Below are 16,723 nucleotides of genomic sequence, written 5' to 3'. Positions count from 1 at the left end.
GAAAAGAAAATAAATTTTCACATTGTGACAACTATCTGAATAGCAAAGCACACTAGAATCAGATGAATCAGAATACCCTGGGCAAAACATCCACAGTGTGTACTCCTTGAAGAAGAAAACTCTGCTGAAATAAAGAAGCAGATAAAGAGCTGTAAGAATCAAAGCACATATTAACTATGTTGAAATCAACTTACAGAACATAAATCCTAATTCAAAACAAGTGCATTTGCCATTTATCAAACTGCTCGAAAAACAGGACATTTTTAGTTAAAACATTAATGCTCCAAGATATACTGCCGAAAGATAAATATGTGGCTATTCCTCATCAGAATTTCATTTGGCTTCTAAAGAAAGAAACAACTGGAAAACTGACGAGATACAGAGCTAAACTTTTTTTCCCCCCCCCCCTAGAATTAGCACACAGTAAAATACAGATAAACCACAGAGGCAACTTAGGGTTGTGATCATATATCTAATTTCCTTTGTCTTCTACTTCCATAGAAGTTGTGTGAAAAAATGAAGGTAACACATAAGCTCCTCAGGACCTTAATACCTGTACATTAAGTTATTAATAAAGTACAAAAAAATCTGTTTTTCCCTGCCATGCTATTTATAACATAATTGCTTCCTAGCTCAGCCTCTGTTACTAATTCTAAATTAATGTTGTCAAATTGCAAAGTGCATATTGTTGTCAGTATAACCTGTTATTACACGCTAATACTGTGTGTTAATGAAGTGTTAAATATCCAGAGCTGTCAACACCTTGATGCAAGGGAATATGAACACTATGAAATAGATGTGATACATGGCTAAAATGATAAAAATTATTGATCATTGCTTGAATGCATTTTTAATATAAATTAAACATATCTTTCTAAATTAAAATATCTAAGTAATCTAAAGGGACAGATATTGGCCTTATGTAGTATCTTGGCTTCCATCTCTGTATGTTAATTTCTGTGAACTGTTAATCCTCTTTGTTTGGGGTTCAATCCCTAAAGCACTGCAGCTACATTGAAAAGGCTGCACACTCTTGCTTTGTACCTTGATAATAATAGTGTTCAACGCTTTGTAAGCTCATGTCTTGAATAATCAAACTTATTGATATCGGTAGCCTTATTCAATATTTAAAATTGCAGTTTAGGAATGTATTCATTTTTCATGTGAAGAAAGGAATATGATGAAAGTCTACAGGGCAGTGATGTGCCTCAGAAATCATTCTACTGAAATGAATTACTTTTTTGACTGAGTAACTTCAGAAGGCATTCACATCAATATGGTTTATAACACGTGGAAAGGAAAATTGACAAGAATTCTTTGGAAAATAGAAGCAGTACTTTCTCACCACTTCATAAACACTGAAATACACATTCTTTTATGTAAAGACGAGTGGAGGGGTTGAGATGTTCCTTGCCATCCAGCCTTTTTAAAGGAATCAATCTTACCGAAAACCACAAAGATGCAAAGGTATCAAATGTAAAAGGAAATTACATTGTTGAGTTTGGACTGTACTGTCACAGAAACGGGGGAGCACATTAGGACAAGCAATACTACTTTTATTAGTAGCTGTCCTTTCTAGGAGATTGCTTAACTCAGCCTATTTAACAACCTGTTCCTTGCCTTTACTTTTGAAAATGCACTGACATTTGCCCTTCTTATTTCTGGAAGCAGCCACACAAATCCGATAGACTGGGTCCAAGTATGGAAAACAGCAGTGTCATAAAGCTTAATTTCAATAACAAGCTTCAGCAGCTCAGAAAATGCATACTCTTCATTCCTCTTACAATGGAAAGAAGTATCATTTAGCCTTTAACAAGGAAAGAGGTAATGAGATAAAGATTTAGTGCTTGTGTTTATAGGAGGCCTGTGTGCGATTATTAACTGGAGCAAAGTTTGGTTTTGTTTGATTGGCTTTTGAAGGGGTTTTTTTGGTCACATTTGAAAGTAAAAATTTAAATTTCTTTAAATTAGATTACTGACAATTTTTTTTCCAAAAAGAATAGTGTATTGGTTCAAAAGAATCTATGCAGTAACTATTATGTTCATGTCTTCATGCAGCTAAATCTCAAAAGTTATTTTCTACACTTGTAAAGTTATTACATTTTTCTCTTCTGTTCTTCCACACAACAGCAGTAGAGATTTTCCACACTCCCGTAACATACTTTTCATTAATAGAGACTAATATTCTTTGTGTCAGTGTTATTCTAAGAGATGAAAAAATAAGGTCTGGAATATGGTCCAGTTGCCAAACTGGGAGCAGGACCTAATTTTCACGGATCTAACTTGGTGCTTGATTCCTAAGTTAGTGATTCCCAAACAGTGACACACAAGTCTTTACTTATTTTTTGCATTACTCCCACATCATCAGTCAGGAAGGAAGCAGGAGCTGCAAGGTAGGTCAGACTTTTTTCTATTTCCCCTTAGCCAAGATTGATTCTAGCACCACTGGCGGCAGTAACTCCTTTGACCCTTGCAGTTTGCATTCCATCAGTTCTGGTCCTTCTGCTTTTTAACTCCAACAAGGAAGAATGTCAGCAGTGAATCCAAAAGGCTGAAAGCCATCGCATTTATTTGCAGTTACTGAGAGGCTTGGCTAGTTGTCACTTTTACTAGTTTTGAGAAAAAATAAATGTCTGTAATTCTTTGCTCTCCACAACCACTGAGAGTTTTATGGAATAGAAGCTCTTTCTGCATTTGATAGGTTATCCAGCAAAAGCATAATTACCTCTGATGAAGTCTCTGAAAAAAAAGAAATTACTTTTTTGTGATAATTTATTTAAAATTATCAAACAATTGAGAAGTGTGGCATTTATAGTAATGCAAGATCTTTGAAAGAGAAAAAATAGTAATGCCTTTAAATCTGCAAAATATTATCTTCAGCTGTAAAAGTTTGGTCAGATAGATACTATTTAGCTATGTTGCATGGCAAAACACAGTTTTAAGAAGGATTACTGCGCTTTACAATTTATCTTTCAACTCTGCCTATATTTCATTATTATTTCTACTCATGACTCATAGTATTTCTGTATTTTTCTGCTAAGATTGACATATCTCATTTATTTTCACACTGGAAACCTTTCCTATGCATTTCCACAGCCAGATATTAGGGGTTTTTCTTTAAAATAGTATAGGTGTAATGCCCCATTTTCCCAAATTCTACAGCTCAAAGCTCTGGGAGCTGCTGTACTATATGTACAGCCCATCAGTAGACCACAGGATATGCAATAATATTTCTATACTATGTTAAGGCTCCCTATGATATGTGTGTGTACATATACATATATCTAAACACGTATGAGGGCTTATCAGTTTGCAAACAGCTGAACTGCACGTAATTCACTCATTTATAAACAGACCTCTCATCCACTCATTAGTTTTTATACCAAATATTACGTTAGATTGTTTGAAACTGATTCTCCTCTTCCCATCTAATATACAAACAACATAAAGAAGCCTTAGGAGAAAGAAGAATGAGGGAACTCTCTGGTGCTTTTGTTCTCATTCCCATGAGAATTATTGTGTTTCTGATCCATTGCTGCACACTGAAAATTCAAATTAAAGATTTTGCACTTAGGATGAGTAACAGAAACATTAAAATTTACTTCAAGTATAGAAAAACTGTAAGTTTAACATACTGTCCCATATCCCCATATGTTATTCAGTCAGGTTTACATACTCAATACATTTTCCCAAAGGCTATTCCAGATTTACAATGAATTCTGCTTTCCTGAAGCACTTGCTTGTCTACAAAGTACTACTGATAAAAATTAGATATCAAACAAATGAGATGGGTGTCCGAAACTTAAAAATAATTAATTAATTAATAATTAAATGCTAGTTTACTAATAAATATTACAGAAAAAAACAATAGGTTCCAAAAGAGTATTTCCTTTACAGCTTATTTAAAGTGCAACGGTATGATGCTGTTTAGGAGGCTGAATTATATATATCTGGATTTATAATTAGTCCAGCTATTAACCTTTTCTCCAGTTTCTCTCTTTGGTGATATACTGTACTATAAATTCCATAAGAGATTACCTTGCAGAAAATATGGTTTTTCATAAATGTCCCAAGCATATTTCATAATCACTTTTAATTTATTTATTCTCGGTCTGATTCTCTTACTGTCTTGTACTGGTGCAGTTTTACCTGTCCAGGATGGATATGAACAGAATTTTGTGATCATTTAAAGCAAACATACTTTATTTATTTTTTAATGGATATGGATTACACAGCTTCCATAGGGCTGAGAGAGGTCAGAACTTCAGGTGTGGAGTAACGTGCCTAGCAGAAATTGCAGGCAGACCTAAGGCATTGAATCACTGTGTAACAAAATTATCAAGTCTTATTCATCCTGAGCCCATTATTGTCCAATCAGATGTGTGTATATATATATATGTAAATAATTTTGTATACACACATATATGCACAAATACATATATGTATGCAAGGACTTCTGCAGGTGACTGAGACTTCTGCATCCAGATCTCTAAATGGGTTATTTTTAAAGAAGTTGCATCAGAACCTTCTGCTCAGAGCTGATGAAAACCAGTAAATGGGTGCCCATTAATGCTGCATTAGCATTGTAAAACTGCTGCACTTCTCAAAAGCCTGCCAGAACACGACCCAATCTGGACTGTTAAAATGGCTGCACATGTATTTGTAATTTGCCATCCATTCAAAAGCTGAAAAAAGGAGAGATCAAATTATCTAACTCTTCACAGGAACTTCTGAAAAACCAAACACAATGTTGTTGGGCTGTAACAGTTTCAAACATATCTGTAGAAAGAGTGTAAACTCAAAATGCTTGTTTGAAAGATATTTTAATTGATTATTCTGTTACTTCATGTTTTTTAGAACAGTAGGTTTATGTCTATAGGGATTTCAAAAGTCAAAACTGACAGTATGTATTTAACTATCATAACCACCCAGCAATTACGTTCAGCTTCTGCATTCTCATCTAACTAGCCTTGCAATCTAGGAACTTCTGTACATATTGGGATTTCTGTAAAAGTTAGCATTAATGAAATAGAGTTTTAAATTTCCCTAGGCTCAATCTAGACATTAAGAATATAAATGTAAATTAGCAGAGAAGAGCAAGCAGCCTTGAATACTAACATTTTCATCACATAACTTTTGGTTAAAAATGTGCTACAGAATGGGGGAACCAGCCTTCTGCAATTGGTACCCTCAAACTGCATTAATAATTATCAGAATACTTCTGTAATTGTCTATGTGCTTGCTATAGCACTATAAGACTCAGACATCCTCCAGTTACAGATTATTACTGTCTGTCTGATAAATAATTCCTGTCCAATTCCATTTTGACTTGAAGACTGCCTCTAAAAAGATTCTTTTCTGCTTAAAAAAAATCCAGTTACAGAACAAATGTGGCCACAATATTCTACTTATTTCACCTTTTACTGGCAAGACAAATCTTGCAAATTCATTGCCTCTTCCTGACATTTTTATAGCCACCTGCAGTGTTTACTTTCATTGCAGTGTATTTTGTATGATCATGGGTGTCCACACCCTGCTTTGGTTGACTCTCTATCCTCATCACCACTGACAGTATGTTCTGATGGTAAGCAAGTGAAAATAAGATAAACAGTGAGAATATTACCCTTGTACATAGGCTCTTACTCCAAACTATTGACATGGCTAGTAGTCAAGCACCAAGTCTAGTTATAAAACCTGAGTTTTTTATACTTGAAGAATGGCTCCTTTTAAAACTTTTCACAGTGATTAAACACTCACCATTTGTTATGACCAGCTGCATATTCTAACTCTTTACTGACGCAGAATCACTGATCTCTTTCAATACATGCTGATACCAATGACCATAACTAGGAGACAGTAAGGACTAGAAGGACAATGATGATGTAAACCTCACTTTTCAAAATTCAAGTGAAGTGCTGAAAAAATGTTTGTGTTTTTTGTGGCTATTCAGGACTACTATCTTCTTGGAACAATGGGCTGAATCAATTAAAAGGAATAGTTTGTTATAAATAGAGTGATTGTGAAGGCTTTATATGAAGGTATTTTTATCGTGTTTTCTTTTGCTGTAATGAAAAAAGTGATCTATCATAGAACTAAAAAATAAGCTGAAAGAGATCTCAAGAAATTTTTGATCTTACTCCCACTTGGAGCCTGGACCTTTCAAGTCTGAATATTTCCAAAGATGAGACCCTCCAGGCAACATGTTCTAGTATTTCCACGGTGAAAATGTTTCTCATACTATCTAGCTGGAATTTCTCACGTTCCAGTGTGTGCCTGTTCCCCTTTTTCCTGTCCCATCCTGCTGAACTCACTCCAGAAAGTTGCTGTCTGTCTTGTCCTGGGGGAGCTCTAAACCATCTGTCAGATGTGGACTCAGACATCCCACAGAGAGGCACAGCATGACTTCCCCTACCTGCTGGATACAGCCTGGCCCGCTGTCTTTCAGGGATATTTTGCTAATTCTTGAACAATTTTTTTTTGTTCCTCAGGAGCCCCAGGTGCTCCTGCTGTCCTGCCTTGGCTCTGCACTGTACAGGCACATGACTCCTCTGCACTCACATGCAGGACTTTGTGCTACCTCTGACTGAACTTCCTAAGGGTCCTGTGAGGCCTGGGCTGTGCACAGACCACTCCCCTCAACTTGGTATTATTCACAAACTCACCAAGTTTTTGGAGAACACTCTTTACCAGTGTTCAGGCTGTTAATAAAGGCATTATACGCTCTTCTGACATCAATGTGCAGTAGGAAGATAAAGAATCTGACAGGTATCTACATGGATGGATGGATGAATGGATGATTGCTGTGTGTTCCTGTTTTTCCAAAAGGAACCATATGAATTGACAATATTTTAAAAGATTAAGAACCTTCTCAATGAATCTTGAATATGCATATGCATATTTTCCTGAACACCTGCATAACTATGTAAGCCTCAGAAATGTTTGTATGAAATATGGTGTCTTAATTTACTATCTCAAAAAAAATCCCACATCCATCAGTTTCAACCTGAAGTTTTTGTGGGAGCCATTTGAGAGATTTTGCTAACAATCACAAAGCTGAAAAAAAAATGGAATTCCTTTGTAAAAATTTTAAATTCTCTATTTCTTCCAGTGTAAGTGATCTCAGGGATGAAGATATCTGACAATCTTCTACACTGACCTTCTTAATTTACAATAAATATTCCAGAAATTTGCTAATGGATTGTATCCTAAGTTTTGGGTCATTTGGTTTGTTTCGTTTGGGTTGGATTTCTGTTCTAATTTTGTTTGGTTTTATCTCCTAGATAATATATATTTTAGCACAGCATCCTTTTTTATGTTATTTATCAATTTTCTGACAGTTTCAGCCTCAGTTCTGAAGACAGTTCAGTGTCTTCCTACCAGGTGAATTTCAGGTACAAGATTTGAAGTTGTTAGAGAACAGTAGCAAATTAGTCCAGCATGACTCTTGATTACCTTTGTTATAGGACAATTAGGATACTAGCTTAGGCCATAAATTTTATTGCAGTTTCCTACAAAAGTGAAGGTGAACAAGAAAATTGAAGGCATCACAATTTTCAGTGAGATGGCTCTTAAAAACCATTTGGTTTAAAAGCATTTGACATAATTTAAAAGACATTTTTTGCAAGCTTTCCTCCAAGGAAGCACTTGGGAGCCTAAGTAAAATTTGAATGTTTATGTTTTAAAGCACTTTTAATGCAAGAAATCTGTGTATAATTATCTCTAATTAGTCATCTCTTCCACTGAGATTTATACTAAGCATTTATTTTTTCTCTACAGTAGCTATTTCCCAGGCTTCTTTAATAACTAGGACTGTTTGACAAGCTGATCTCAGGATCAGATTTCAAACTCATCTTATTCCATTCTACCTGTTGCTTCAGGACATTTCTTAATGAGGCCAGAGTTACTTTCATGTCTAATTAAGCTGAAGAGATTAAGATATTTAGGTCTTGTTTTTGTATACTCTCCTAAGGGAAAAGTAAATACATAAGCAACAGAGATCAGCAGAAATGCAAGAAAGAAGAAAAGCAGCAGGAACACAGGGGAATATTATGTAATATAAGGGAACAGCAAAAGGCTGCGTAGATTATCCTTCCTAAAGTATGTTCACTTGCCTCAAAAAACATTGCAGTGAACTGTGATTCAGAATTCTCCCTAACATGATAATTATGTCTTTATCAGATGAACCTGAAAGAGAAATATGGAAGAAGGGATTTCATGTCTTTATAAAATATATTTGAAAACAGATCCTTATTAGGATTTCCTTCTTATACAATAAATTAAACTGGAAGCTAACAATGAGACAGATGAAACAATGGATCCAAAATACTCTATCAAACATGCCTTTGTTTTTTATGTTCCTTATCTTCTCCAGTTTCAGCTTTCAATGCAATGAGAAGTTTATTATTTCATTTGGAAAGAAACGATCCCTGCTATGTGGAAGTTTAATCTCTCTTCAAAAGTGCTTTAACCTTAGTTCCACTCTAATGGGCAAGTGGATAGACTCAAACCTCTTTTAGCATGCATTCATATTCCAGAATAAACATTTCCATTGAATATTTTTCAACAATGTTTTTAAATCATCATCTTTCTTAGTAAAAGGCTTCTCAAATCTTCTAGTTTAGGTTCAGCTTTCTGCAGTACCACAGAATTTCCCTCTAAAGGCAGGAAAGCACTTAACTAATCTTTTCATACCTCCAGCTCCTTTCAATTACCTGGGAGTATACTTATTTATACATTTTGCATGTTTCTTTCATGTGACTTTAGGTTTTTTCTTCATTTTTTCTTAAGCTCTGAAAAGATACAGATGCTCTTACATCTTTTTTCCTTTTCATTCATGACCTAGAATTCATTTTTATTTGGGTCTTGCAAGGAAGCTGGGAAACACAACTGGTCTGTTTGGAGGGTTCTGGAGTTCAAACCAAAATAATGAAGAAAACAGTTTTCTATATCAGTTGGAAATTGATTTTTTTTTTTTCAGTTTATCAAAACAAAAATATGAGTTTAATTAAGGCAAATGAAATACATGGTACCAGCTACACATCGGCGACCACCACCCAAGTCAGGCTTCCTGGAAAGTGGAGAATCAGCCCCGGTGCCAGGAGCATCAGCACCACCTTGTGTTCATGGGATAGGAAAATCAGTCAGGAACACGCCTCCCCAGCCATCGAAACCGCAGCGCTTCCCTCTTCTCCCCATGGCACGTTAACGATGGAGCCATATTTGTGGAAAAGATTCATAATTTCTGCTCCTGTAAATTTAGAATAATCGATATATCCAGGTACTTAGGAATTTATCAGGAAACTTGCTTGCATTTTTGGTCAATGTGTTAGACAGCAGTCGCAGCACATGAACAGCCCAACTGTTCATAATTGCCAGGTTTTTGGGCAGGCATCTTGGAACAAGATAGCTTAGAGGTGAATTTTGCAAGAAGATTTGCAGTTATTTACAGGAGTTCTTTCTGAATGTGAGACACGACACTGGAAAACCTATTCTTTTCTTTGAAAATTTAAAAAGGGAGCAAAGGAGACGGTGTCATGTGGTGATGGAGCACCTTGACAGAGAGTCAGTATAATGTTTGGATTCCTTTTTCATAGCCTGTAAACATCCTACAAGGCAGTGCTGTTTCCTTCAGTCTTTTGCACAGTAGAAACTGTTCTGTAAACAAATCTATTTCTGGTACATCTTTCACCAACTTGACTGTGAAAATACATCCGTTTTCATTTCTTTTTCAAAAAATCAACTTCCCTCTATCCATTTGGTTCTGGGAGTGCAGTTTCTGGAAAGAGATATCCCATCAGAAATTGCAGTTACTTCTGTTTTAGCTCTACTATATGATGTACACTTTCTAGCAGAAAGTCTGGGGCAAAACCTGTTCTTTCCAGGAACTGCTAATAATATGGGAGTGCAATTTAATAGACAGTTTTCTATACCTAGGTGTATTTAGCCTAGCTTCACAAAATTCAGGTCTTCTCTCTAAGAGGGAAATAGAATAGCAACTTTCCCTATTTTTTGCCCCCTTCTTTTGGTCCAGAAATTAAAAACTTCTGACTGTGTTTCATAGCTCACTTTCCCCTTTCTAATCTTTTAAAAATTTGAATATTCCCAGACTAAGTGCAAGACTATGTGTCTGTATGTCACTTTAGTGCAATGTATCAGTTTTCTTTCCAGTACACACATAACTAGAAAAGCATATAATGACATGGTATACTCATAAGTATTTAAAAAATGATCCTGATTCTCTTCTACCCTTCAGTTTGTGCATCATTACAGAGAATTTGCATTGGGGACAGTTAGACTTCTGTTTTGATCATTTTTTACATCCACACCTCATATGTGCCTCTATCAGACTGATGTAAGGTATCATTTTAAAAAATGGCAATTTTCCAAAACCACTGTGCAAACTCTGAATGATGGATCAGTCTCATTAGTTTTATCAAGTATAAACCTGGGTTTTAAAAAAAAAAGTTCAACCTTGTGGAGTATGGTTGGGATCCCATGTTGGTGTACACTACAGGATCTTGCTCAACCGTGTCCTTTTAGAGGTTGACAATGTCTCTAATGTCCTTATAATTTTTCTCCCTGTTCCAAAAGGGGCAGGGCACCGTTATTAGTGCTACTCAGTCCCTTCTGTCACTTTCTGTCAGACAGCTGGGATCTCAATGCCCTTTATATTTGGGTAGTTTACTACCAGTATTAAGGGACTCACTGTAAATATTTCATCACCCTTTTGAAATAGTTTTCTCTTTTTCTGTTGAAAAGACTGAAAGAAACAAGTCTTTCCAGTACCTTACAGGGCAATAAGAGAGCTGTAGAGAGACTTTTTACAAGGACATGGAGTCATAGGACAAGGGGGAATGGCTTCAAGCTGCCAGAAGGCAGGTTTAGGTGAGGTATTAGGAAGAACTTTACTCTGAAGGTGATGAGGCACAGGCACAGGTTGCCCAGGGAGGCTGTAAATGCCCCATCCCTGGACTGTTCGAGGTCAGACAGGATGGAGTTCTGAACAACCTGTGAAAGGTCTAGTGAAAGGTGACCCTGCGCATGGCAGGGGGTTGGAATGAAATGGTCTTTAAAGGTCCCTTCCAACACAAACTATTCTGATTCTATGAAGTTGAACCTTGTATTTTGTGTATTTAGCACTAGGATCTGGCTGACCTCTTGCCTCTGTGTTTTGAAGCCTGTTAACTGTATGAAGGAGTAATTTCCACAAATGGCAAATCAAACAACTGCTTCAATTATTTAGCGAAGTGTCTTATATCTTACAGTTGTCAGGAAAGCAGTCTAGTATAAAATAGGAAAATTCCCCAAAATTTCAGAGACGTTTTTGAGGACTTCATTGGATTGAAACAATAGAGGCAAAAAGAGGAACTTTCAGCATCATTTTCGGAAGCATAGGCTGACAGAACTTTGGTGAGTGGTGATATCCTACCCCAGATGGGTTGAAAAGTTCCTATTCAGCAGTGAGACCAGCAGCTGTGTCTTGGGTCTCAACAGAGATTGTTGCAATGCAGGCAATGATCTCTATTCCCACAGGAGGCATGAGAATAATTTAAAAACAGTGCTTCAGCATAACTCACTTACCAGGTAAAGACAATGACTCACTCAGGAGGCTCATCTGAACTTGAGCGAGCCAGAAGGTGCCAAGCCAGTCCTCACCATCAGTGCTGCAATAAGGAGTGTTGCACCGGTGCACTCGAGATACCATCCTTTGCTACTTACAGAGAAAATCTCTAGTGCAGAGAGCTGCAATACTATACAAACCTACATGTGTAAGAAAACTTCATTTGGCACCAGCACATCTAGCAATATTTTTCTTGTTGCTTTCTTTTAAACTAGTTTAGCAGGCTGGCTGTGAAATTTGAGGGTCAGAATTCTTCTTGCTAAATGCATTTAGGCGTGATGTGCTCAAGGACTCTTGTTGCCAGGTATAAAAATATTCATCCTGATTCTTGGAAAGCTCTCTATCTGTGTCTGTTCCTTCTACTGGAGCAGCTCCCCTTAACGAAGCACTCATTATCCAATGGCTCTTGTCTTGCACTGGGATCTGCTCCTATTTCTGTTGGAGCTTGCATGTAACACACCTGAAATTCCACACCTTCTGCATCTTTCTCATGGAATAATATGTAGTATCTGTGTGGTATTCCAAGCAGACTTTTTGAGTTTCCCTAACCCCAACTCACTAGGGAGCATCCATGGGTATCTGAAATTACCATATATATACACCAGACACTTCACTTGATACTTGGCACAAATTTTCCACTGCTGGGTTTATCCACTGTTTCATTTACTTCAGCAGTGGCTGAAGAGACAGAGGTAGGATTGACTGTCCACCTCTACTGGTTATCTTTTTATGACTTGATGAGGCTACCATCTTTTTATGACTGCTATATGTTAATGACTACAACAGGCAATTCCATAGAATTGCAAGAAAAATAATTATTATAATTGTGTGTTCTTTGTCTGCCCATAGCAGAGCAATATTTACTAGACTTTGGTACTATCTTAAAACCTGGAATCTAGATGGGTCAGCTATCTTGGTTTATGTTTCTGTGACTAACATGGTGACTTCATTCTAGACCTTTTTCTTTCTTTGGCTTTGAGTTATTTCCACGTTCAATCCATGGTATCTATTTTTTGTGTTAATGAAAAACAAATGTTAAAGCCTATTCAGAGAGAGAAGAAACCAAAACAACCATGTCTACTGGGAAGGAAAAATTAGCTTTTGTTTAGGCTCAGAAGAGCTCAGACTGATCTATACTGCTAAAGAATTACTCCACCTACCAGGACTAAGTCACAGAAATTCCTGAGGACTGTTTTGGCTTAAAATAATAAACTCTTAGAAACAGTTAATGATGAGGTTTGTTGAATGGCTTCAAGATTAATGAGAAATAGATTTGGTTACTTCTGGCTTTTCTGGGCTTCCTATGAAAGTAATGTATAGAATATCAGGCGGCTTTACCTAATTTATTTTTTTTTACTTATGCATTGCAAGATATTATATAGATATCTTCAAGATGTCATTTTCCCCAAATACTAATGTAAATAGCATAAACTAACTGTCTGAACGAAGTATGTTCTAGGCACAGTACAGAGTAAATAAAAGGACTCCACTTTGGGTGATTTATGCAGAAACTTATGAAGAAGTAACAGCAATAGTGAATTGCACTTTTTTCCCAGTGTTTTCCTGGGACAGAATGCACAAGATAAATGACAAATAACTAATATGGTAAATAACTGCAGTGATTTTTAGAAATTGATAGATATGTGTATGCAGCATCCATGTGAACAGAGACCAGGATGGAGACAGACTGATGAGCCAGGTCCAGCCTTGGAGGCACACCTTTTCCAGTTCCTTGGATTTCTTCAGCACAATAAAATTTTTACGAGTAAGTGCTGATGCAGAATTAGCTGTTAAGAGAAGAGCAGGTGGTAATCACCTTTACGCCTCTGTATGTCCTCTTGAGGATACCCAGTGTAGAAGTGATGAAATTACAGAGATCATCACTAGCTGATGAAGTTCCCCTCCACTAAGACCCGGGCCTGTTAATGGAGGTGGCCCCCACCACAACAAGCTCAGATCGCGAAAGGAAAGCTGCTGAAGCACCTTGTATAAATAAACATCCCTCTCCCAAGCCTTGATTCCACTATCGGTCTGATTTCCTCAGCAAGGTAAATTATTTAGAAGGTGTTCTGCGCTACATCCCGAGGCAGAGCCTCGCCGGTGGGGCTTTCTTTCCTCCCTTTCCCCGGGACGGGCAGCGTGTCCCTGCGGAGCCGGGCCAGCATCCCTCCCTTCGGCGAGCGCAGCCGCCTCACCTCCCCGCAGACTTCCCGAACTCTGCCTAAAGCTTCCACCACCACGGGCGGGGGTGGCTCAGCCTCTGCCGGCCGGTCCCTCCCTCCCTCCCCACCCGCGCTCCCCGGCGCCCCCTCCCTCCCGCCTCGGGGCAGCCCTGGCGAGGCTCTCGCCCCCTCAGCCCTCGCCCGACTCAGCCCTCGCCCGCCGCGGTCGGTGCGAGGCGACTCGAGGCGCGGCGGTGGGCAAGGCGCCTGCGCAGCTCTCCCGGGCATGCTCATTAACAGCGGAGGAGCCAAAAAGGGGAAAAAAAAAGAGAAGGAAAAAAAAAAAAAAATCCCACCCTGAGAGCGAGCGGCGCCGCTGACACTACACCCGCCGGAGAGCGGCGGCGGCAGCAGCAGCAGCAGCGGCGGGGCTGCGCTGTGCCGGCCCCGCGTCCCCTCACGCCCCGGCTGCCAGCGCCCGCCGTGGGCAGCTGCGGGGCGAGCCGCGGGGCGAGCCGCGGCAGCAGGAGCCGGCGCGTCCTCCCGGCGGGGCGGAGGGGCCAGGGCGGGCTGCGGGGGCGCCGCGGGCAGCGGCGATGTGGATTTATATTGGCCCGCGCCGCAGCCGCTGGGGAGCGGGGCGCGGGCACCGCACCTAGAGGCGATGGGCGAAGCCGTCGGCGGGGCTGAGCCGGGGCGCTGCTGAAAGTTCAGCCGGTGGCCGCGCTCGGTAAGTTTGCCGGGGAAGCGGGAGCGGCGCCGCGGGCGCCCGAACTTCGCTTTTCGTGGGGGGCAGCGGCGTCCGCGCCGGGGCGGCGAGGGCAGCGCCGGGCGCCGCCGGGGGTGCCTTGCCCCGCCGGAGCGGGAGCCGGCGGGCGCTCCCGGAGGGTTTTTGTGGATGGCACTGGGTGTGTACGTGCGGCTCCGTGTGCGCTGCGCGGGCGGAGGGTGCCGGCGGGCGGCTGCCTGGCTCCGGGGCGGTGCGTGCGGGCACCGCACGGCTGCGGGAGCGGGCGCCCAGCAGCGATGCCGCGCTCGGGGCTGAGCCCCGGCGCCCCGCACGCCTGTAGGGGGTCTCCTTCGCCCGCGGTTGCCGGGCGCGGAGTGTCGGTGCGGAGCGGCGCTCGGACCGCCCGGGTGCGGTGCCAGGGCCCCGGGCGGCAGCGGCTCCCCATCCCCGAGGCGGAGCGGGGCGGCGGCGCGGGTGCGCGGCTCTCCGCGGGGCGCGGCGGCGGGGAAAGGCGGGGCGGTGCCGGGGGCCGGGCTCCGGCTCCGCGCTGGCGTTGCGGGAGCGCCCGGGCCGCTCGCATGAAAAGCCGCATCCCCGGTGCGCTCAGGGGTGAGGTGGCTCCGCCGGGGCAGCGGGACCGCGCTCCCTCCCGGCGGGAGGATGGAGCAGCCTGATTTCTCACCGCTCCTCAGGCATAATCTGCTAAACGTGTGTTCGGTGTATTCTCCTGCCACTGGTTGTGGGATCTGGTAATCTCTTTTAGTCAAGGCGTGTATACAGTCTTTATACTGCTCTGCTGCTTCTAGCTGGCTTTTTTCCCTAAAATACCTTACAGCTGTAGCCCGTGACTGACGGTTTAAGCTTGATGAATGATTAGACCAGTTATGGATATGATTGTGGTACACAGTGAAGAACCTGCCTGTGTACTATTAACTGTGTGCTCTTACCGTGTTGAATGTCAACACGTTTACCTTAGCAGAGCTGGGCTTTACGTGTTTTAATATTGAAATCAATGGCAAGAACTCCCCGCCTCCCCCTTTTATTTGGCTTAAATATATGCTACCTTTTTAGGCTGTATAGTAACTGTCTTTGTGATAGTCTTTTATTGATTGCTTTCCCAATATCCAAAGGTTGTAGATACCCATCTTGATTGTGCTGATGCTTCCCTGATAATTAACGAGTCAGATACACTGTACTATGGAAATAAATACCAACTGTCCGTGTGGTGGGGCAAGCATCTCAGACATCTACTGTGTCTCCAAATGGTTTTGCAGTAACAAACCCCCACCACTCCTAGTGCCTGGATTTTAGCTGTTAATTGTGAAGCTTAACGTAAAACAATTTGATATTTAAAGTATGGAATTCCTGGTGTTGTCGAGAGCACTTTGTGAATCACAAATAGCAAGATAAACTATAGTGTGGGAAGAGCTATACATCAGAAGGTGAGACACAGCCCAATAGCTTGCTTTCTTTCTTGTCCATAGTTTCTTTTCAAAGCTTATTTTATACGTGACCCTTAATGCTATGGGCTAATCTCAGAACACTTCTTCACAGACGAAATGCAGTCTTCTTAATAACCTAACTGCTACCCCTATAGATATCCTATTGATATTATAAATTCATCAGAAGTTGATAATGTAGTTGTATGTAACTTGATAATGTAAGTTGTATGTAGTTGATAATGTAACTGTATGTCTTGGGGATTTTGGCTTGTTGGTTTGTTTTAAGAACCCACATCTCTAAATTGCTGTGGAATTTAGGAACCTCTATGGGTCTTGCCTTTTTTTTTCTTTTTTTGTTACATCACAGTTTTGTTTCAAAGAATGATTAGAAGTTTTCTGAATAACACATATCCAATAGGATTTTTCTCTGAATATCTGATCTTTAAAAAACCCCAAACAATCAAAACCATATAAGACCCCCAGTAAATTAAATTTCAAATACTGAATTAAAAATCCTTTATTTTAAACAGAACAGTTCCTTTCAGTTGCCAAATTTTAAGTATTTAAATGACGCGTATAAAGAGCAAATGAGAAAATTCTTATTAAAAGCAGCTTTTAAGAATGTGGGAATGCAAATTACTACTCTCAACACTTCAAGTAGTCAGATGTGGAAATAAATGAACATATTGTATTGATGGCTTATGTGTAAAAAAGCATTGAAATGTATTCAGAGTTCTATAAAAGCAGTGTCATCTGAGAAAAATTGTAG

General features: G+C 40.2%; 1 protein-coding gene across 6 annotated transcripts in view; it reads left to right on the top strand.

Moving 5' to 3' along the window:
- Positions 1–16,723, top strand: part of TENM1 (teneurin transmembrane protein 1) — an 834,650-nt gene that overhangs the window by 502,377 nt on the left and 315,550 nt on the right. For 4 of the 6 annotated variants that reach the window (XM_048318362.1, XM_048318360.1, XM_048318361.1 and 1 more), the window contains exon 1: positions 14,334–14,512. The exons of the other annotated variants lie outside the window; for them this stretch is intronic. The gene's annotated coding sequence lies outside the window, so the exon portion shown is untranslated. Of the gene's footprint in view, positions 1–14,333; positions 14,513–16,723 lie in introns of those variants that run through there. 6 annotated transcript variants of the gene reach the window in all.

Source organism: Corvus hawaiiensis, chromosome 14 (genome assembly GCF_020740725.1).
Source record: "Corvus hawaiiensis isolate bCorHaw1 chromosome 14, bCorHaw1.pri.cur, whole genome shotgun sequence".
Classification (NCBI taxonomy): domain Eukaryota; kingdom Metazoa; phylum Chordata; class Aves; order Passeriformes; family Corvidae; genus Corvus; species Corvus hawaiiensis.
This window is presented reverse-complemented; position numbering and strand designations above follow the sequence as displayed.